At 40.9% G+C, this 24,339-nt stretch overlaps 1 protein-coding gene across 6 annotated transcripts in view; it reads left to right on the top strand.

Moving 5' to 3' along the window:
• Positions 1-12,392: 12,392 nt before the first annotated feature.
• Positions 12,393-24,339, top strand: part of FHIT (fragile histidine triad diadenosine triphosphatase) — a 1,562,042-nt gene continuing 1,550,095 nt past the window's right edge. For all 6 annotated transcript variants that reach the window (XM_052643387.1, XM_052643354.1, XM_052643365.1 and 3 more), the window contains exon 1: positions 12,393-12,517. The gene's annotated coding sequence lies outside the window, so the exon portion shown is untranslated. The remainder of the gene's footprint in view (positions 12,518-24,339) is intronic.

Raw genomic sequence — 24,339 nt, 5'->3', positions numbered from 1 at the left:
GAGTATTACTATTATCATTATTTAGTCATTTGTCAGGTCAAAAAATTGTCTAACTGTTAACAATGACTTCCTCACTGATCTTTCTGGAGCCATATCCCAATTCCAATTAAGACCCCACAGTGCTGCTAGAAAGATTTATCTCTAAAATTCAAACTTAATCGAATCTCTTGCATACTAAGGCCAGTCACTGGTCCCCCATCCTTTAGCAGGTCAAGTCCTTGGTCTAGGGAATTTTATGAGCCCTTCCATAATAATCTTTTGCTTACATTTCCAGTCTCATTTTCACCCTGTCCCATATCCTCCTCTGAGGAAAATTAAGTCATTTACGGTTTTCTAAAGTGCCTGCTTCACATTTCTTTTCTTTTCCACACGCTATTCTCTCTTGAATGCCTTTCCCCTCTTGGTTTACAGCACTCACAAAGCCTTTTTAGAGAGAGAAGGCAGGAGATGGACGGAGTGTTCCATTTCTGAAAATGGAAGTGTGCTACTGTGATCAGCACTGTATTAGACCTTCTTATCATTGTCCCCATGGAGACCTGTTCCAGCCCCTCACATGGCAGCTACACTTCTGCTCTCTGTAAAACCCCTGAATCTCAGTGTGCCTTCCGATAACAATTTCTTCTAAATAACTTTCATAAAATTTTTGTTGAAACTCCTTGGCTACAGCTGTGTTTACACTTCCCTTCACAGTGCCAAAAAGATATCTCTAAGTCCCAATTTGCCTGATTCTGTCTTCTCAAACACTTCTTGAAGGCACCCTGAACTTCAGTACTTGCATTTTAGCATGGCGCTGTCACTTGGTTATGTATAGTTAAGCACTGCATGTCAAAGATGCTTTTGAGGATAAAAAATAAATTTCTAATACTCAAAACACTGGTACTCTACTCAAAGTTGAATGGTAAAGTGCAATAGTGGGGGGTTCACATTCATCAGCTGAGACGGTTTAGAAACAATTGCTTTGTTAATGCTTATTTATAGGCAGCTATAGGCCTCAAAACATACTCAAGACTCGGGCAGGTTTCCTTGGTGGCTCAGTGGTGGGTTCTGCCAATCCACCCGCCAACGCATGAAACATGGTTTCGATTGCTGGTTTAGGAAGATCCTCACATGCTGCATAGAAACTAAGCCCATGCGCCACAACTATTGAGTTTGTGCTCTAGACCCTGGGAGTCACAACTGTTGAGAAGCCCGAGCACCACAACTAGAGAATAGCCCCACTAGCCACAACTAGAGAAAAAAGCCCAGGCAGCAACGAATACCTAGCACAGACAACAATAAAAATAAGTAAGTAAAATTTAAGAAAAAGATATGGAAAATTATTTATCTACAATAGTACTCTTTAATATATTGTCATTATATATATATATATTTAATATTTTAAAGTGAACTATTACAGGGGCAAATAGTTTCATGGTTTGTGTGATATAAACCAAGTCCCATTTGTATTTAAAACTGCAAGTATCATCCCCTCAAGGAAATCTTCTCTGATGCTTTCCTTCCTCTATGCCTCCTTTTGAACAATTGACTCATATTTTTGATTTGCTGAAAAGTTGAGGTGATTTATGACAAATTACAAATATAATCATCATGACCAAACTTTGACTGAATCAGGGAGTCACAGTTAGACAAGATTTTAGATGTCACATTGTCTGACCACTCATTTAGCAAAAGAAGTGGTGTTGCTGGTAGAGGGTCACCTTATGTTTTCTATAACTTTCATTGTTAGAAATTTATCCCTCATGTTGAATAGAAAATTTCTCTCAGTGACAAGCACTTGTGGGTCTGAGTTTTAACTCTACTGAATGAATTCAACTCCCTTTTCACAAAATAGATCTTCCCATGGTTGAGCCCAGCAAGAACATCTTGAGTCTTCTCTTTTTATTTATTTGAAAAAATTTTTAATTTTTTAAATTTATTTTGAATCTTCTCATTTTTAGGCTAAATATCTCCAGTTCTTCAGATGACTAAACTGTGTTTCTTGCACAGTTTTGGTGCTGGTAGAGCAGAGGTTGATGTGTTTGGATTTCTTGACTTTCTAAAGAAATCTGGTTATTTTTCATTTCACTTTCCTTTTCTGGTTAGTTTAAGAATTTAGCTATAAGCTGAACTTTATGTATTAGTTATGGCTACAAGCAACAAAAAGCTAACACAAACCAACTTAAATAAGACAAGTCTCATTTAACTGGCAGATTGAAGGGGTAGCTTCAGGTAAAGATGGAGTCTGGGATGCAATACCACCTGGGCTCTTTTCATCTCTCTTCATCTCTGTGTGTCCCTGTTTGACTTAATTCCTAGGTGGGCAAGATAGCCAGCAGCCCCACATAGTAAATATGGTATAACTTGTGAGCAAAAAAAAGGAGGGACCATCTTTCATGGTCTCTGATAAAATGTCTGAAGGAATTGGCTCTGCTTGGGCCATAGCAGATCTCTGAACCAATCATGTGGCCAAGTAGCTTGTTTGGCCAAGCTTGTTTCCTCTGAACACCCCCTTCACCTACTCCTTTGGGAAGGAACACATGTGGTTAGTCCCATCAGAGACACTTTGGATTGAAAAGGATTACTGTGTTACAGGCCAGGGTTGATTACTTAAAGGAGGTAATCTTGGGAAGATAAGCATGCATCTACCAAGTTACTTAACATATAGAAAGGCCATTGCTCAAACATTTGAGGTCCAAAATGCAGAAATGATATGGGTAGGGAAAAACAGATGCAATGATCAGATGGAACACCTTTTTAAAATATGCAGGCCATTTTCAACTCAAAATTCCCCAAAGGTACTTTATACATCATCAAGACTCAAACCACATTTTATCATAATATGGAGAACTGCCTACAGTGTTCTTAGGTTAATATTTTTTAAAAGTCACTTTTCCTCAAGAGCATAGTATATTGGTTTGCAGTCATAATGCTCACTTGCTTACATGTCTGAATTGTACTTCATTGTTGGAAGCAAGGTCATACATCCTGCTCCATTTTTTAATCTATTCTGATTTGAAAGATTCCCTTTTGTGAGACTCCTCTTTATATTTTAAAAACTATATGGAGAGATGGAGGCTGAGCTAGATTAAAGTTGTACAAATCTGATTAACATCACCTGCTCTGTTTCAAAGGTCAGGTGCACTCAACGAATTTACTTTGAAATTATTTTGTTTATTTTGTGGGCATATACATCATGAGCTTTCTAAAGGTCAAAAGTAGAGTTTGTTCTTGGATTCTAAAGCAATCTGATTTCCATTTACAGTATGCTTTGGTGACCCTAAATGCAGAAGCAGGCCCAGTTAAGTCATACTTCCAGTTTGTGTTTGGTTTAATTTTCTCAATAAGAAAATCCCTCCTAGATTAAGGCAGTGCTGAAATATAATTTTCCCTAAATTACTTTTATTTCCAACTAGGTTCATGAGAGAATGCTACTCATAAATGACATCTGAACTCTGAATGTTGGTTTCATGGACATTTTGTTGACAAAGACGTAGAGCCATCTTAGTTGGCTAGAGTCTCATCTGGAAACTAAAGTGAAGGTCAGAAAAGTTAGGACTCCCGGGTTTTATTAACATTTACATGGTAGGGGTCCTGAAGTTTTTTTAATTAATGTATGTAAAGTCATTGTACATAAAGAAGAGGCTTCAATAAATTATGCAGTCTTATTTACTATTCAAAAAATAAAGGATCTAGTTATATACATCAAATATTTTTCATTAATTATTTTAAATAATTTTTCCCCCTTACCATACATACTTTACAAAGATAAAAAGAAAATCTCTCAGAGTATTTTGTATTCATGTTCATTAACATTCTGGTGGAATAATAAACCTCAAAACGATTCATGTATGAATCAGTGAGGCATGGCTAATTACAGTTTTCAGCCACACAGCCAATAACATTCACCATGAAACATGGCTTCTGTTAAATACATCTCTCTGAATTTTTGTTGGGGGTGAGTGGTAGGAAATAGGGAGGTTGCAAATTGCAATTTTAAAATGTCTAAATATTTTAGGGGCTTGTACATTATAAACCTCTTTCAGGCAAGTATTTATCACAAGCATGACATCCTGTTATCAAAACAGAAAAAACCCCCACAGATGTGCTTTAAAAACAAAACAGAAACAACCACAAGTCCTGAGAATGGACCATGTTCTATATGGAAACAGAAGAAACTTCTTGAAACATGAGGAAATATGATTTACCATAAATTTAAAAAATATGTTTAATACAGATTTTTCCTATCCCTTACAAAATCATCTTGATACTATGATTCTCTCCATAAATATATTTAAAAGATGAAAATATGAAAAGCATATACAGAGGACACAGTAAAAGCTGAATGTCATGACTAAAATACTCAAATTTAAAAGCAATTTTGTAATGTATATTTGAAATCTTTTCTATTACATTTTTGTTTAAAATATTTTCCATTCATGCCATCCATATTGTTGACTACCCAAAAACTACATGAATAAAAACATTAACATCCACATTTTATTTTTAATTTAAACAAGTATTACTTCAATGATATAACTAATGTATGGTTAAAAAAGAAACTTCAGAAATCACAAAACAAACATTATAAAGTAAATAAAAGATACTTATGCCACCAATCCCGTCTTAGTGCTCCAATCATTATTCAAAGACATTTGGGATGCTCTCAGAAGTTTTCCGGAGAAGGAAATGGCAACCCACTCCAATATTCTTGCCTAGAGAATCTTGTGGACAGAGGAGCCTGGTGGGCTGCCGTCTATGGGGTTGCACAGAGTCGGACACAACTGAAGCGACTTAGCAGCAGCAGCAGCAGTTTTCCATACACGTGCAAGCACAAATCCACAATCCAATATATCTGTAATTCTGAATTCCAAAAAGGGCTGAAAACCAATGGGGGTACTTATAGTGTTTGTTTATCCTGTATGTGTTTCATTGCAGAAGTATTAATGTTTGATGACAGGGTGCTATCCCGAGACTGTTTCAGGAATGTTAAACACTAGGTACTATGAGCATATGCTGCTTCTAAGTCACTTCAGTCGTGTCCGACTCTGTGCGACCCCATAGACGGCAGCCCACCAGGCTACCCCGTCCCTGGGATTCTCCAGGCAAGAACACTGGAGTGGGTTGCCATTTCCTTCTCCAATGTATGAAAGTGAAAAGTGAAAGTGAAGTCCAACCCTCAGCGACCCCATGGACTGCAGCCTTCCAGGCTCCTCTGTCCATGGGATTTTCCAGGCAAGGGTACTGAAGTGGGGTGCCATTGCCTTCTTCGACTATGAGCATATATCACCTTTCAAATAACAACAACAACAAAAAAAATCATTTTCAAAACTGACCTGTCCACAGAATTTTGGATGAGTGATTATTGATCTTGATAATTTTGTAACACATAATCCTTTTGTTTATATTAATAGATCATTCCATATATACCACCTGGCAAATATATTTATGAAATAGTTCAACATTTTCCCTGAAGACCTTACCATGGTCTACACAGTCTGGCTTCGTGTGACCTTTGACCTCATCTCTCATGACTTTTCCTCTCATTTATTTTCCTCCAGCCACATGGGCCTCCTTGCTTTTTCCACCCTGTCAAGCTTGTTCCCATTTAAGGCCTTTGCATTGATTCCTCTGCCTGGAATTCTTCCATAGATTCCCTCCTGGTTGGCTTCCTCACTTTACTGAGGTGTTTGTTCAAGTGACTGCTCTTCAATGGGGCCTTCCTGACCACCCTATCCAAGAGAAGGCCATCCATCATTTAGTCCCTCACACTGCTTATTTTTCATAGCATTAAAACAAAATCAAAATTTATGACATATCATGAATCGTTTTAACTAGTGTATGATCTATCTTTTCCACTAGAAGTTCCATATGAGTAGGAAATGTTTTTATTACTTATTTACCACTGCATCCCTAGCACTTAGAACAGTGCCTGATATACAGCAGGTGCTCAATAAGTATTTACCAAATTCAATTTTTCTTTTGCCTCCGAGTCTAGCAATTTATTTAATAGTTACAAGGCCCCATAAGCTGACCCTTGGGACACTTCCAGCCTCTTTCCCCATTGCCCTAACTCCATTCTAGATTTGGGACTGGTGAATCTACTGTCTGAGCTCTGGCACTTGCCATATGCTACCTTTGCTTCTGCCTAGAACTCCCTCTCTCCTCCATTGTATGTAGCAGGATTGATTCATTCTGGTATTGACTTCTATGGTATCACATTGCTGTGCTCACCTATTTATGTGTTTATGGCCTCCAATGAAGTATAACGCCAGGGACTGCGTCTGATTATCTGCCGATTCCTGGCCCCTTGCACAGTGACTCAATCCATGAAAAAGTAAGCTGAATTGAAGTTGTATCCCATTCTGAAGTAAATTCTCTACTAAGGAAATATACTTTTTGATTTTTAAGAAATGCTTGCAGTGGATTTTATCCTCTAGAATGAAGAAATGCCTTGAAAGCTGCAGTGAAACCAGGGGAATATGTTTAGAGGCATAATTTCTTGAAGGAGAGTGATGAAAAATCATAGCTTATCTCAGAGCCACCCTAGTGAGATCACAGCTTGGACACTGAGCTTAGTTTTATGCACCTTATGTTCTAGGTAACTGGAAGATGATTGCAAAGGATGGCAGTAAGAAGGATTAAATGTGATTATTTATGAGGCATAGTTAAAAGGAGACAATATGCATATGTTACTTAACTACAGGGAATAGACTACTCTCTAAATATCTGATGAACAAATCTGATGAACAAGGAATATATGTAATACAGAACAACAATTGGATAAATATGATGAGAGAATTTTTTAAAAAGGGGAAAATTTTAGAATTTTCAGGTGGCTCTTATTAACAATCAGAATTCTCTAATAGCAGTCAAAAAGCTGAGTGATTATGAGGTGAGAAATTTGTGAAGGAGGCAGGAACATTTGAGTACAGCTGAGTTTCCCAACCTTTTTATACTCTTATTACAAAAACAATGCATTATTTTTCTTTATTCCAATACTATATTTTCCTATTAGATATGATTTTTTCCCAGTTAAAAAAATACCCCTAAGATTCTTGTCCAAAAGTCTGCATTATAACTGCAATATATGGCTGAGATGAATTACGTAGGGGGTTCAACACTTTGACCTCTAGGACTTTCCAGTTCTGAAATTCTGTTTTCATGGTAAAGATTTCTTTGTAGGTCCTGTGAGCTGTTGGACTGTTTGACTAAAGCAGAAGAGTGTGTGACGACCAGGGTTTTCACACATCAGAATGGTCCTAAGCTTTGTGATAATGAGAGGTTATTGCTGGGTTACGTTTGCCGCTTCACTTTATGGCTTAGCTGAATGCAATGAGTGGTTTGGAGTTGGCCAAACGAACTTTTTGGCCAACTCAATACAAATGTTGGGCCCTTCTAGTACTTACCCTGTTTGCTTTGGTAGCAATAATATAGTCATTCTTTTATGCATATTTATTGATTGCTTACCATTGAATAAGAGAAAAACAAAGTTCTTGCCTTCAGAGGCTCACATTCTATTTGGAGGTGATAGATGATAAACAGAAAGGCAAGTAAATAGGGACTGTAATTTCAAGTAATGATACTTGCTATGAAGAAGTGCTATTATGGCACAACCCACAGAAAGTTTTTATAAAATTGTCCTCTACATTTCTCCAGAGAACACATACAAAAGGCCAACAGATACATGAATAGGTGCTCAACATCATTAGTCATTAGGGAAATGCAAATCACAACCGCAATGAGGTATCACCTTTTAGAATGGCCATCAACGAAAAGACAACAGGTAAAAAATGCTGGCGAGGATGTGATGAGAGAACCCTTGTGCACTGTTGGTGGGACTGTAAACTGGTATAGCCATATGGAAAACAGTATGGAGGATCCTCAAAAAATTAAAAATTGAACTACCATATGATCCAGCAATTCTACTTCTGGGAATGTATCCAAAGGAAATGAAAACACTAACTCAAAAAAGATATATGCATTCCCATGTTCATAGCAGCATTATTTACAATAGGCAAGACATGGAAACAATCTATGTGTTCATCAATGAAGAAACAGATAAAAAAGTTCTTATATACATACATATCCGTATGTATATGTGGATACACCTACAATGGAATATTATTCAATCATTAAAAACACAAGAAAACACTATTTGTGACAACATGGATGGACCTTGAGGGGAGTATGCTAAGTGAAATAAGTCAGATGGAGGCAAAACTCTATTATTTCAGTTATATGTGGAATCTAAAAAAGAAACCCAAACAATAAAAACCCCACACCAAATTCATACAAAATGATCAAATTTGTAGCTACTACAGGTAGGGGTTTGGGAGAGGGGGAACTGGAGGAAGATGTTCAAAAGGTACAAACTTTCAGTCACAAGATAAATTAGTACTAGAGTTGTAATGTAGAACATGACTACTGCTAATGCTATTGTATGATATATAGCAAAGTTGTTAAGAAAGTAAAACAAAGAGTTCTCATCACAAGGATAATTTTTTCCCTCTTTTCTTTATTTTTATTATATCTACGTGAGAAGATGAATGTTAGCTGAACATATTGTGGTGATCATTTCACAATAAATGTAAGTCAGACCATTATGCTGTAAACCTTAAATTTATATGGTGATGTCTGTCAATGATATTTCGATAAAACTGAGGAAAAAACTGTCTTTTAGGTCTAATGACACAGCCTATGCACTTAATGCTAACTTTTCAAAAACTTTGTGTCTTTTTCGATATCATGAAGTAAACAATGCATTGTCTCCAGCAATATTTCTTTTTCCCTTTTCTTGATCTCCTTCCTCCTCTCTCTACTAAACCCTAGTCCCTCTAAATCCTCTTCTTAAGTCCGCAAAGTTTTCCCAGTGTAAAAGAGGTTTCTGCTGTAGTTTTTGTCTGTCTTAGTGAGGGTTTATAAAGTACTGTCTATTTTAATTGCTCACATGATGAGGTATACAAGGTGATAGGCTGCTTGGGTTTTTTTTTTTTTGTCCATTTGTTTGGTTCTTTTTATATGCATTTATTTAATTTTGAATTACTCTTATTCTGCTAGTCTCAGTGACAAAAGCTTGTGGTGAACCAAAGCCACCTGTATGCTTTGGTGCCCCATCAGTATGTGGCAGCACCTGCATCTCTGGCTTCCTCAGGCCACTGAGCAAATTTGCCCTTTTTGTACAGTATGACTAAGAAACCACGGACTTCACAGCCCCTGAAAACAGCTCCTAATTATTTACTGGTGGAAGATGTCATTTAAACAACCCAGTAACTCAGTTCTTTGTCCCCTTTGTGGGAAAGCTCAGTGTAAGGCCTGGATTCTACATTATTTCCCAGAGTTCTCCTGGAAGATTAAGCTCTGATCACTTGAGCAGTAACATGCTTGATAGCACACCTTATTGTCTGTCTTCCCTTCCCCATTTCACTTTTCTATTCTCTCACTGGTGTTTCCTACAATTACTTCCTAAATAAACTACTTGGACTTGAACACCTCTCTCAGGATATATCTGTTGGGAGAACACAAAGTAAGATGCCATCTCTAGGTGATTATTAATGAAGCTACAGATCAAATCGTCATCACCTCACTGATGGTCTTGACACTTGGATGTCCTGGTTCCAAGGCAAGTGCCATACCTAAAGCCTTTTGTAAATGTACTGCTGAAGGTCATGATCCACAGCTGAACATGTATATGTTCACACTAGGTTGCTTGACAATGGTTTAATAATTATTAGATATCACTGTTTAGATCCAAAGTCTGTTCGTGATATTTGCATTTGATCGCTAAGGAGAAGGAGAAGGCAATGGCACCCTACTCCAGTACCCTTGCCTGGAAAATCTCATGGGTGGAGGAGCCTGGTAGGCTGCAGTCCATGGGGTCGCTAAGAGTTGGACACGACTGTGTGACTTCACTTTCACTTTTCACTTTCATGCATTGAAGAAGAAAATGGCAACCTACTCCAGTGTTCTTGCCTGGAGAATCCCAGGGATGGGGTAGCCTGGTGGGCTGCCATCCATGGGGTCACACAGAGTCGGACACGACTGAAGTGACTTAGCAGCAGCAGCAGGAGCTAAGTAGAAGATGCAATGATTAAAGGCTGATACTTCCTCAGGAGAAGAGTCTAGCTGTTGAGCTTTCCAGTTTCATATGGTTCAGTGATTTCTTCCAGGTTTAGTCTGGCTGCTGACATTTGTGTTGAAATGTCTCATGCCAATCAGCCTCAGAAAAGCTGGGACTGCTGAGGTGAGCCTATGCTCATAAAAGCTACAAAGAACTGTCATATTATAGGAAACAATCCCAAATTAACATAAGATTAGGTTAGGAAGCCTGGTAACAGGGGTTTTAATCCCTATGCAAGAAATTAGTCTGTACATATATTGATCACATTCCTGTTGTTTATCTGTAATTGTTTTCAATTTCACATAGTTTTCCCACAATTCTCTATTATTTTATGTGGCCATGGTGTCTGTGTGATACTCTGTAAACTGACCATAATCCACTGTGACAGTCTCTGAGTCAAGCTTCCTAAGATATCAGTATTTCACACCAGGACATTTTGTAGGACACCTTGCTACTCTCTGTGGGGTTCAAACATCAGAAAGGATGAGAGATCTAAGACCTGGTGTAATCACCTGCATGTAATGAAGCAGGCCACAGAAAAAAGTGAGAAAAAAAAAAAAAGTAGAAAAGAAAATGGTGTCAGAGAAAGCAGGGACAAATCCAAGTGTTTGTCCAAGTGTAACTGCTCTTTGCTTCTCTCTTTTAAATGTAAAAGATGACTGGCAAAAATCTCTTTTTCCTAGGTGGTAGGACTGGGAGGAAAGGGAAGGAGGCAGTATTAAAGAAGAGGTCTCTATAAAAAGCAGCATCGTATAGTCTGGAGACCAGGACCCTAGTTCCTGTTTAAGAACTGAATGACTATGTGAAAACTATTTAGCTGTTCTGCAAGTTTCAATCGCATTTATTTTAAAGCCAAGTTTGTTTCTCATCCTCCACTAGACCAGGAGCATCTAAAGGTTAGGAACTGAGAATGATTCATTTTCTCCAGTACCTACACGGCACTGGACACAGAATACGCAGAAAAGATTGATTCTGAATTTAAATAGAGCAAGCATAAGGGCCCCACGATGGTCACAGACAAATTTATCTGTACCAAAGCAAGCGAGAATAGAGAATAATTCAATTCCTCAAAATATATTTACTGAGTGTGGACTATATATATATATATACACACACACTGTGTGTAATATATATAGTATGGGTGGTTATATATAATATATAAAATTATTATAACACAAATTTTATAGTATATAAACATATCAATTTGTATTTTTATATAAATTTAATACATATAAAATGTTACACTATATGTATTACTGATACTGTATTTATACTTCTAGTAGAAACAGTGCTATAAACAGTGCAATGATCAGGAAAAAGCGCCAAATCTAAAGCAGATCTTTCATTCTAAGGGCTTGAGTGAGTGAAAATTGCTCGTCCTGTCCAACTCTGGGATCCCATGGATTATAGTCCAGGGAATTCTCCAGGCCAGAATACTGGAGTGGGTAGCCTTTCCCTTCTCTAGGGGATCTTCCCAACCCAGGGATCGAAGCCAGGTCTCCCCCATTGCAAGCGGGTTCTTCACCAACTGAGCCACAAGGGAAGCCCAAGAATACTGGAGTGGGTAGCTTATTCCTTCTCCAGCGGATCTTCCCGACACAGGAATAGAACCGAAGCCTTCTGCATTGCAGGCGGATTCTTTACCAAGTGAGCTATCAGGGAAGCCCTCATTCTAGGGGACAAGATGATAAAAAAGATAAATTATATACAATGCTTGGTTAAGGGCAAGAACTAAGGAGAAAACATACAAAAAGAAGAAAGGAATGGACAAGGGGATCTGTGGTACAATTTTAGTTAAGATACCAGGGAAGGCGTAGTTCACTCGTAAACTGGATCAAACTAAGGACTGAGGGCCGCGTTCTGAGAGGAACAAAAGAAAAGGCTTTAGGAATCAAAAAGATCCGGAATGAGGCGAGGAAGTGAAAGTAAATTCGGACAAGGAGGAATAGTGAGCGGAGTAAGTTGAACGCATTGGGGAGGAAAGAAGGAAACAAAAATATAGCACAGCCTAAACAATGATGTTACTTTTTACATTTGGTTAAAAAAAACTGTGTGAACTATGACGAAACTCCTAATGAGGAGACTCTCACCTCAGCTTCTCTTCAGAGAGGGACAGTGTTCCCGGCCCCTAAACAGGGATTTTGTTACTATAGCTTTTGATTGGCCCGGTGTAGGCGCGTGCTCTGCGCCTATTGGCCCGCGGCCCTGTCCCGGGACGGGTAGCCATCTTGGGTCCCTTCCATACTGCACAGGCATCTGGGAGTTGTAGTCCCTGCTCTGTTCTGTCCAGTCGCGGGACTTTTTGCCCTCTGCTCCCGGGAACGTCAGGCAGCCACCCCCGTGGGCACAAGCCCAGGCGCTGTTCCTGGCCCGCGCTCCCTCCCTCTGGCCTTTACTTCTCAGCTGCCAAGATCTTGGAAGGTAGGGGCTGTGGGCAAGCCCAAGTCGAACAGCGTTTCTGTGGCGCAGGCCCGGGTTTCCACACGCGTCTGGTCATTACTCCGGCGGCCCAGTGGGGCGGAGTCTAACTGGGTCCTCGCAGCTAGTTGGGACGTGGTGGGGGTCTGTCCGGAGGACCTTCCCACGTCACCGAGGCTTTACATGGCTTGTTCCTGAGCACCGGCCCTAATCCTAACCTGCCCCTCTTCTGCTGTATTTTATAAGTGGGTAAACTGAGGCATGGGGTCACGCCAGCGGTTCCAGGGAGGCCCCAGCTCCCGGCCCTGGTGGTGTAGTTGGCACTGGTCACTTTAGATGGTTTTCAGTTTCACTGTTAAGAAGCAGGACCTTCTGGTGCAACAGACAAGGGTCAGTGTTAAAACACCCAGCTTTTGGTTCCCACGGTGGAGAGGGGGTGGTTTGAACACGTGTCCAGGAGAAGAGCCGAGCAGGGTACAGGGCAGGCAGTATTTTGGGAGACAGTTTTACATTTAGTATTTAAGAAACACAAAAAAATAATTCATTATAGGAGGAGAAAAATCAGGACTTTGTTGGACTTCCTTACTTTTTTTTATGGCTTAATGTATGAAAACATGTGGGGATTTTAAAGGTATGTTCATGTAAGGGAAAAAAGGTCGGTCAGTGAAACTGGAGCTGTATTTGCAGTCTCCTCCCTAGGATGAAATTCTGCCTTTGCTGTATGACCAGCCACTCACAGTGCATACCTAAGAAAAAAGAGCTCCTGCCCAAGTGGCCTAAGGAGCTGCCAAGGAGTTGAAATGTAAATGAAGTCTTGCCTGTGAAAGCGTGCCCCTTGCAAACTTACTTTATTACTGTGGGTCTCTGAAAAACGTGCTGGAAACCAGCACAAAAAACGGCCAGAGGTTGTTTTAGAAAGGGTCTGTAACTTGCCGGGCCCCGGACTACCGCGGGCGGCCCCAACTCGCACCTGTTAAGGTGGTGTGCCTGAACTCTCCACTTTCTGGCTCCATCTTCTCGCCGGTGGCCCGGACCGCGGAGGCTTCTGGGAGTTGCAGTCCCTCTTCTTGCTTCCCGGAGGGCTGGTACTCCACCTCGCAGCCTGCCATTTGGCGAGTGAGGTGTCTCCTGGTAGATGAAGTTTCACTTCAGCCGTTGCATGGAGCAGCTCCTTGACTTGGAACTACAACTTCCACTTGGCGCTGCGTTTTTGGCTGCCAATCTTGAGCCGAGTCTATTGAGAAAGGTTTAGTAAAAACGTGTTTTTGTTGATTGTTTACGTTCTTCCAAGTACTAAGTATAGGAGATTATTGTATACGCTCTTCTCAGTATATTAGGTAGGGACTATGCATGTTTGCAAATAGTGAATACTATATCTTACATTTGTAGATGAGTAAAAAATACTTGCAAAGATGAATTGCGGTCACACATCTAGTAATAAAATGTAATATCTGTCTTATAAATAGACATTATTTTTAGTTATTATAGTTTAATCTTCACAAGAGCTATATGAGAGGAACGGCCATTGGCATGTGCATTTTCCATGTTAGAAATCTAAGGCTACGAAAATTAAACAACGTGGTGAAGTTAACTCATCTAGTGAATCAGTTCAGTTTAGTTCAGTCGGTCTGTCGTGTCCGATTCTGCGACCCCAGGGGACCCATGAACTGCAGTGTGCCAGGCTTCCCAATCCATCACCAACTTGCCGAACTTGCTCAAACTCATGTGCGTTGAGTCGGTAATGCCAACCAACCATCTTATCCTCTGTTGTCCCCTTCTCCTCTTGCTTGTGAATAGAAGTGAATAGAAGTACCAACATTGTAACCCTGTCTTCTTGACAGTCTCTGCTTAGAAAAACGTACAGGGAGCCCATCCGTTGAGAGTATGGAATTTGGAATCTTTCCATTATACCATGTTGTCTCTGTAGTTAGACACTAAATGGTATCGCTTCATTTATCTGAGGCAAAAATCTTAGAACAGTTCCTGGCATATAGTACACGTTTCACAAATGTTAGCTATAAATAGTTTTATAATACCCTTATTTTAGAGAACAGGTAACTGGCCCAGGTAGTAAAGCAGTTTGCCAGAGGTTACACAGTCGGTTTGTGTCAGACATCAGACTAGTCTTCTTTCCAAGTCCTGGGTTATTTTCATTCTACTAACAGTCAACTAGCAGGAACACCAGATGTGAAGCTGTTTAGATAATGGTTTCTCTCCTAATTTGTTCTTTTAGGCCACAGACCAGTACCGATTGTTCTAAAGTCTTGTTTCTTATTATTGGTCAGGTCAGTTCAGTTCAGTCGCTCAGTGGTGTCCAACTCTTTGTGACCCTAAGAATCGCAGCACGCTAGGCCTCCGTGTCCAACACCAACTCCCGGAGTTTACTCATGTCCATCAAGTCGGTGATGCCATCCAGCCATCTCATCCTCTGTTGTCCCCTTCTCCTCCTGCCCCAACCCCTCCCAGCATCAGAGTCTTTTCCAATGAGTCAACACTTTGCATGAGGGGGCCAGGTACTGGAGTTTCAGCTTCAGCATCAGTCCTTCCAATGAACACCTAGGACTGATCTCCTTAGGATGGACTGGTTGGATCTCCTTGCAGTCCAAGGGACTCTCAAGAGTCTTCTTCAGCACCATAGTTCAAAAGCATCAATTCTTCGGCGCTCAGCTTTCTTCACAGTCCAACTCTCACATCCATACATGACCACAGGAAAAACCATAGCCTTGACTAGACAGACCTTAGTCGGCAAAGTAATGTCTCTGCTTTTGAATATGCTATCTAGGTTGGTCAGAACTTTTCTTCCAAGGAGTAAGCGTCTTTTAATTTCATGGCTGCAGTCACCATATGCAGTGATTTTGGAACCCCCAAAAATAAAGCCTGACACTGTTTCCACTGTTTCCCCATCTATTTCCCATGAAGTGATGGGACCAGATGCCATGATCTTCGTTTTCTGAATGTTGAGCATTAAGCCAACTTTTTCCCTCTCCACTTTCACTTTCATCAAGAGGCTTTTTAGTTCTTCTTCACTTTCTGCCACAAGGGTGGTGTCATCTGCATATCTGAGGTTATTGATATTTCTCCCGGCAGTCTTGATTCCAGCTTGTGCTTCTTCCAGTCCAGCGTTTCTCATGATGTACTCTGCACATAAGTTAAATAAGCAGGGTGACAATATACAGACTTGACACACTCCTTTTCCTATTTGGAACCAGCCTGTTGTTCCATGTCCAGTTCTAACTGTTGCTTCCTGACTTGCAAATAGGTTTCTCAAAAGGCAGGTCAGGTGGTCTGGTATTCCCATCTCTCTTTCAGAATTTTCCACAGTTTATTGTGATCCACATAGTCAAAGGCTTTGGTATAGTCAATAAAGCAGAAATATATGTTTTTCTGGAACTCTTGCTTTTTCCATGATCCAGCGGATGTTGGCAATTTGATCTCTGGTTCCACTGCCTTTTCTAAAACCAGCTTGAACATCTGGAAGTTCACGGTTCATGTATTTCTGAAGCCTAGCTTGGAGAATTTTGAGCATTACTTTACTAGCATGTGAAAGTGAAAGTGATTTCGCTCAGTCGTGTCTGACTCTTTGCAACCCCATGGACTGTAGCCTACCAGGCTCCTCCCTCCATGGGATTTTCCAGGCAAGAGTACTGGAGTGGGTTACTAGCATGTGAGATGAGTGCAATTGTGCGGTAGTTTGAGCATTCTTTGGCATTGCCTTTCTTTGGGATTGGAATGAAACCTGACCTTTTCCAGTCCTGTGGCCACTGCTGAGTTTTGCAAATTTGCTGGCATATTGAATGCAGCACTTTCACAGCATCATCTTTCAGGATTTGAAATAGCTCAACTGGAATTCCATCACCTCCACTAGCTTTGTTCGTAGTGATACTTTCTAAGGCCCGCTTGACTTCATATTCCAGGATGTCTGGCTCTAGGTGAGTGATCATACCATCGTGATTATCTTGGTTGTGAAGATCTTTTTTGTACAGTTCTTCTGTGTATTCTTGCCACCTCTTCTGAATATCTTCTGCTTCTGTTAGGTGCCTACCATTTCTGTCCTTTATCAAGCCCATCTTTGCATGAAATGTTTCCTTGGTATCTCTGATTTTCTTGAAGAGATCTCTAGTCTTTCCCATTCTGTTGTTTTCCTCTATTTCTTTGCATTGATCGCTGAGGAAGGCTTTTTATGTCTCCTTGCTATTCTTTGGAACTCTGCATTCAGATGCTTATATCTTTCCCTTTCTCCTTTGCTTTTCACTTCTCTTCTTTTCACAGCTATTTGTAAGGCCTCCCAGACAGCCTTTTTACTTTTTTGTATTTCTTTTCCATGGGGATGGTCTTGATCCCTGTCTCCAGTACAATGTCACAAACCTCCATCCATAGTTCATCAGGCACTCTGTCTATCAGATCTAGTCCTTTAAATCTATTTCTCACTTCTACTGTATAATCATAAGGGATTTGATTTAGGTCATACCTGAATGGTCTAATGGTTTTCTCTACTTTCTTCAATTTAAGTCTGCATTTAGCAATAAGGAGTTCATGATCTGAGCCACAGTCAGCTCCCGGTTTTGTTTTTGCAGACTGTATAGAGCTTCTCCATCTTTGGCTGCAAAGAACATAATCAATCTGATTTCGGTGTTGACCATCTGGTGATGTCCATGTGCAGAGTCTTCTCTTGTGTTGTTGGAAGAGGGTGTTTGCTATGACCAGTGTGTTTTCTTGGCAAAACTCTATTAGCCTTTGCCCTGCTTCCTTCCGTATTCCAAGGCCAAATTTGCCTGTTACCCCAGATGTTTCTTGACTTCCTACTTTTGCATTCCAGTCCCCTATAATGAAATGTGGCCCCATACCCCATGGCTTAGTTTCATTGAGTTAGACAAGGCTGTGGTCCGTGTGATCAGATTGACTAGTTTTCTGTGATTATGGTTTCAGTGTGTCTGACTTCTCATGCCTTCTCGCAACACCTACCATCTCACTTGGGTTTCTTTTACCTTGGACGTCGGGTATCTCTTCATGGCTGCTCCAGCAAAGTGCAGCCGCTGCTCCTTACCTTGGATGAAGGGTACCTCCTCATGGCCGCCCCTCCTGACCTTGAACGTGGAGTAGCTCCTCTCGGCCCTCTTTGTGCCCGCTCTTGTTATTGGTAAGGTTGTAATATTTCATTAATTCAATAAATGTTTTTTGAGTTTTTTTATATGCTTATCTCTCTTTAGATATAGGGCCTCATGGATGAAAAGTAGCTAAGGGGTAGGGCTAGAATGACCTTATAATCTAATTAACTTTTTCATTTTAAAAGTCAGGGAAGTAAAAAAATGAGGAGAGTGAGGTACATCATGTTTCAGAGTCCTCATCTCATGCCTTTGTCAGAAATATTCTGTCTGTGCAAGGAGACAGGGTTCTGCAGGCTCAGAGTCCTGTAGTAGTAGGAGCGGTGTTAGTCGTTCATTCGTGTCTGACTCTTTTCGACCCCATGGACTGTAGCCTGCCAGGCTCCTCTGTCCATGGGAATCTCTAGGAAGAATACTGGAATAGATTGCCATTTCCTTCGCCAGGGGATCTTCCCAACCCAGGGATCAAACCTGGGTCTCCTGCATTGCAGGCAGATTCTTTACTGTCTGACCATGAGGGAAGCCCCCATAGTACTGTATGATGTAACCTTTTAGGCTCATGCTTTCTTTTACTTAGTTCCCTTGCCCTTGCCTTGTTCCTATAATTTTTGGTGGAATGCTTTAGGAAATGTTTCTGTGTCCCTGTCTTTTTATGTACATGCAGCTTCAGGATGTTCCTTTTGCATTTTGGGAATTTAATCTTGTTTTGGCTGTTACTCTTTTCTCTTTTGTCCTTTGAGACATGATAACAAAATCTGACATTGTGTTTGCATTCACATACATTTGAAATCTAATCCTTTAACACAGGTTATCGTAAATGAACACATGAGTTGTTTGAATTATACAAAACTTTTGTTTTAGAAGACACATTAGTCCTTTCAGTTATGTATTCACAGATAAGAAAGTAGGTGACTCTCACCTCTCATGTGTGAGAGATGGTTTCTGCATGATTAGATAATAAAGTAGCAGTTTTAGAGACTTCTCTGGTGGTTCAGTGGCTGAAATTCTCTGCTCCCAAAACAGGGGGCCCGAGTTCGTCCCCTGGTCAGGGAACTAGACCTTGCATGCCACAACTGAGATCGAAGATGCCACCTGCCACAGCTAAGACCATGGATAGCCAAATATTAATAAATACATATAAAAATTAAAGCAGCAGTTTTTAAAATTACTGGCTAAACCTTCCTGAGACAGTCACTATGGGACATGTTCTGCTTATCACCCCTGTACCACCAGCTTTTTTCTAAATGACAGTCTGATCAATCATCTTCCAGCATACTGCTTGACCACTGGTAGACACTGAAAAAGTATTTGTGGAATTGCATTCATAAGCACCTTTGAGCTCTGTTCTCACATTTCCCCCTTGAATCTCAGTTTTCTCTTTTAATGTTGAAATGCAGCTTTGAAATATAAGCTGTAGCAGGTTGCTTTCAATGTCTACATTGCAGAGAAAAATTTCAGCCTTTGAGGTCATCCTCTGAGGGACTGTTTCTTTGGGAATGTCCAGGTCTGTGACTTCTAAGATGAGAAAGTGATTCAAATAGCAAAACACAGAGAGTAGTCTGAAGGCCTGTGATTCAAATCCCAGCCCTGCCTCTTCAGCATGTTATTAAACCTTTGGTTTCCTCTTCTGTAAAATAGGGATAATAAGCACTTGTACCTTATAAAGTGATGATAAAGATTAAATAAGATAGTGTGTTTAAAGCTTTGAGTATATTTTCAGGCGCTCAATAGCTTGCATTCAATAGATGAATAGATCTTATTTTTGTTATTATTAATGTAAAGTTGTTTATGAAAATATATTTACTCAAGATTTAAACTAGAGGTAGATCCCTATTTGATAAAAGTGTCTCATTTGTTTTCTTAGAGTAACAAGCTTGGCAAATACATATAAAATATGAAGTTAGGGCTTCCCTGGTGGTCTAGTGGTTGAGAATCTGCCTGCCAATGCAGGGCTTTGATTCCTGGTTGTTGAGGTTCCCACATGCCGCAGAGCAACTAAGCCCTGTGTGCCACAACTACTGAGCCAGTGCTTGGGAGCCCAGGAGCCACAGTTACTGAGCCCCTGCAACCACGGAAGGCCATGCGCCTACCGCCTGTGTTCCACAGCAAGAGAGGCCACTGCAGTGAGAAACCCATGCACTGCAACAAAGAGTAGACCCCCCCAGCCACAACTAGAGAAAGCCTGCATGCAGCGGCAAAGACCTGGTAGAACCAAAAATAAACAAATCTTTAGAAAAAAAAGTGTAGTTAACTGCAACTCTTGATGACCCATCTTGTCAGCCCAGTGAAACTCTCTTGTGTAGGCAGATAGTGAAGCTTTTGGCTCTGCATTGCCTGCTGAGAGGTGCCTGATCTCTGGTTTCATCTATATATGAAATCTTGGGTTGAAAAGCGGCTGACTGTCAATGGGGCCTTGTGTCCACTTCTAGAAAGGACTGGGCCTATCTCAGGAGCCTCAGGGTTAAAGTGAAGCAGTTGTCATCTAGCTGATGAGTAAGCCCAGGGCAATGGCCAACGGCAGTGCTGCTTTCTAAAGCTGACAACTTCAATAGTCATGAGGTTACTGACGGAAAAAGGGTTTACTCTTTTTCTTTTTGGCCAGGCAGCATGTGGGATCTTAGTTCCCCCACTAGGCATTGAACTGACACTCCCTGCAGTGGAAACACAGAGATTTAACCCCTGGACCACCAGGGAAGTCCCAGAAAACTGGTGATATAGGGGACAGGAAAGGAGAAACAGAATGAGGATCATAGGGGACTTCCCTGGGGGTTCCGTGACTAAGACTCCACACTGTCAGTGCAAAGGGCCTGGGTTTACTCCCTGGTTTTCAGGGAATTAGATCCCACATGCCACAACTAAGAGTCCTGTATGCCGCAACTAAAGATCCTACGTGCTGCAACTAAGGCCCAGCGCAGCCAATTAAATAAATATTAAAGCACCACCAACAAATGAAGATCATAGCAAGAGCAAAGAGAAGAGGAATGAAGGAAACAGTCAAGGCCCTCAGTCGAGTTATCTTAATGTAATTACTGAGCACATGTATCCTGCTTCTAGCTCTGTGCCAGGCACTGCACTGCTGTGTATTGGAGATACAGCCTTGAATGCTACTGATACAGAGGTGATGCTGGTTGTATATCCTAAGCAGTGAAGAACTTGAAGGGGAGAAGGAAGGAGGATAGAGTGTGTTGGGGTTTGATAAGCAGAAAGGTCTCTGTGCTTGGGAAATACAAATCATTGAAAGGGAGAGATGAGGCTGCAGAGGCAGGCATGGGTGATAGTTTGCAGAGTCCAGTTACCTGTATTGTAAAAGAATTCCAGACTTTATTCAAAGGTATTTGTGAGACCATTTAAACATATATATATAGATATATATTTTAAAGTCATTCAGTTGTGTCTGACTTTTTGTGACCCCATGGACTAAACAGTCCACATTCAGGCCAGAATACTCGAGTGGGTAGCAGTTCCCTCTCCAGGGGATCTTCTCAACCCAGGGATCGAAGCCAGGTCTCCCTCTTTGCAGGAGGATTCTTTGCTAGCTGAACCACCAGGGAAGCCCAAGAATACCTGAGTGGGTAGCCTATCCCTTCTCCAGGGGATCGTCCCAGCCCAGAAATGGAAGCGGGGTCTTCTGCATCGCAGGTGGATTCTTTACCAGTTGAGTTACCAGGGAAATCTTAAGGGGACAAATAAAATTATTTGATTTATTTTTTTAAAGAGTTTGGGTACAGTATATATGATGAATTTGTGTGAGGTCATAGTTGATGTGAGAAAAGCAGACAGGCCTGCATTTTTTTAATGTGCATTTGAATCTCCTGCTAATTCTAAAATGCAGAGACTGATTCAGCAGATCTGGAATGGGCCAGAAATTCAGTGTTTCTAACAGGCTGATGCTGGTCCGTGGACTATACTTTGAGTAGCAAGCAGGTACTTAGGAGACTCTTGTGTTCTAGGTGAGAGACTGTGGTGATTAAGAGAATGGACTCGAGAGCAGAAGTCCTGGATTCTAAACTTGGTTTTATCACTTACTTGCTGTGTGACACTGGGGGAAGTGACCTAATCTCTTTGAGCCTCAATTTCCTTATTCTCTGTGAAATGGGGGGTAATAATTTGTTCCTTTAATCATGTTTTAAATTTTGAATGAGGTCACCCCTGGAAAGGGTTATTGTGCTTGATACAGTAATTGGCATTCAGTACATGGCAGCTTTGGTTTTATTCTTGGTGTTACTAGTAAAAAACCAGATTTTGCATCCTGCTCCATGTTTCCTTATCATGTTTTGAATACTAGGTGAAATAGATAGGCTTCCTTTAATTCTGCTGTTTTTGCTCGTGTCTCACATGTGAAGTGCTGAACTTATTCCAATCATTTGTAAAAATTTGAGCTTTATGGGCAAAGAAGTATATTTCTTGCAGCAATTGACTCTGAATTTGATGGCCAAAAAATCTAAGCTCTTTCTAAATTTGAGGGAAAATTAAGGGAAAAGTGATTTGCTGGAGGGTTTAATACAATTTAAATATTACATATTTTGGGTGAATTTACATGTATCCTAAGGTTTTCTTATAATGATAAATAAGAAGGAAAAGAAAAGAAAATTGAGAAACTGGTTAAGAGGTTCACAAAAGGCATTCATTGACCGTATTCTGGAACTTAAAAGACTCTGAATCATTTTGTATTTACTAGTGTTCCTCATTATGGATTTACTTCTTTTTATTAACAATCAGAGTTCCATTAAAATTCAGTATATTTTTCAGCTTCTCAGGCTCACAGCTCTTGGAACTAAAACCCATCATAGATAATGTTGAAGTATCAGTGCTTCCTCGTGAGGTTTACTGCATGCATATTTTAGTTGGGCACAGGCTGGAGGAGAGTATGGTCTGCAGTCATTTAATTGCTAAAGTTTGTTTTATGTGATAAGAACAAAATTTTTATTTTCTGCAAGACGTGAAGTCTCCTTTATGTGTCTTCAGTTAAAAATAAAAACCCAAAAAATTCACTGCTATTTTCCTCCACGTCCACTGCAGGACGGAACCTATTTGGTCATGTCAGTAGATGCTTGAGTGATGCCTCGAGGCTGGATTTTGTGTGTGTGCTTGGAGCCCTGAGGACAGGCAGAGGAAGGGGCTAGAACCTGCTAGAATAAGATTGTTTCTCTAAACCCTGAAGTGCCGTCAGTCTCTGTCCAACCTCTTCCAGGAACAAGCCTAGTGCAGGAAGAGGTAGTAATTTGCAGGAGATCAGGGAAAAGCGGGAGAGAGAGACAGAGACACAGAGGGATACCGAGAGAGAAAGAGAAACAAATGCGGAAGGGATGGAAGGGGTAAATCAACAAGAGGATGGTTGGGAGGAGGGGAAGGGAAGGTTGTTTTTCGGTTTTTCATTCCACAAATATGTATGTAGATGGTGCCTCTGAGGTTGTGCTGGGCACAGCTTACATGGCTCTACACACAGAGAGGCCTGATTAATGTGAAGTGTTGATACCTTCATCAACAGGGAAGTGATGCTGGGGCTACAAAAACAACAGGTGGCTCCCAGTTGCTGGGTTCTGCCAGCTGAGGGGGTAAAAGCAAGGCCAGTAGACAGCGGCCACAGATAAATCTGCAGCTGAGGCCCTCTCTTGGCCTCTGTCTGCAGGACAGAACGCTTCCTCTAAGCATCTCTTGAACTTCCAACAAGGCAACAGACCAAGGTCTCCCTGGCCCAGAGGAATTAGCTCTGTTTGGCTTTCTAGTGCAGATGAAACAGCTGAGTCCAACTCTTGTGTGTCGGGGCCTTCCTGGAATTATATGCAAGCATGGTTTGGCCAGAAGCTTCTGCACTTCTAGCTAAGCTCCTAGGTGCTGCAGATGTGGAACCATGGGTCACAGTTGGAATAGCAGTGTTCTAGATCCTTGTAGCTTCCACTGTGTTGCCATACTATTTTTTTAAGTTAAAATAGAGTTGATTTACAATGTTAGGTTTATTTCTGCTCTACAGCAAAGTGATTCAGATATATATATATATACATATATATATATATATATATATAGTGTCTGACTGTTTATGACCCTATGGACTGTAACCTACCAGACTCCTCTGTCCATGGGATTCTCCAGGCAAGAATACTGGAGTGGGTTGCCATTCCCTTCTTCAGGGGATCTTCCTAACCCAGGGATTGAACTCATGTCTCTTAGGTCTCCTGCATTAGCAACCAGATTCTTTACCATTAGCACCACCTGAGAAGTAGGTAAAATGTAACAATATTTATATATATAAATATTACATTCTTCAGTTCAGTCAGTCTCTGAGTTGTGTCTGACCCTTCACAACCCCATGGACTGCAGCACGCCAGGCTTCCCTGTCCATCAACAACTCCCGGAACTTACTCAAACTCATGTCCATTGAGTCAGTGACGCCATCTAACCATCCTCATCCTCTGTCGTCCCCTTCTCCTCCCACCTTCAATCTTTCCCAGCATCAGGGTCTTTCCAGTGAGTCAGTTCTTCACATCAGGTGGCCAGAGTATTGGTGTTTCAGCTTCAGCATCAGTCCTTCCAATGAATATTCAGGACTGATTTCCTTTAGGATGGACTGGTTGGATCTCCTTGCAGTCCAAGGGACTCTCAAGAGTCTTCTCCAACACCACAGTTCAAAAGCGTCAGTTCTTCGGTGCTCAGATTTCCTTATAGTCCAACTCTCACATCCATACATGACTACTGGAAAAACCATAGCTTTGATCAGATGGACCT

Source organism: Budorcas taxicolor, chromosome 1, assembly GCF_023091745.1.
Source record: "Budorcas taxicolor isolate Tak-1 chromosome 1, Takin1.1, whole genome shotgun sequence".
Classification (NCBI taxonomy): Eukaryota; Metazoa; Chordata; class Mammalia; order Artiodactyla; family Bovidae; genus Budorcas; species Budorcas taxicolor.
This window is presented reverse-complemented; position numbering and strand designations above follow the sequence as displayed.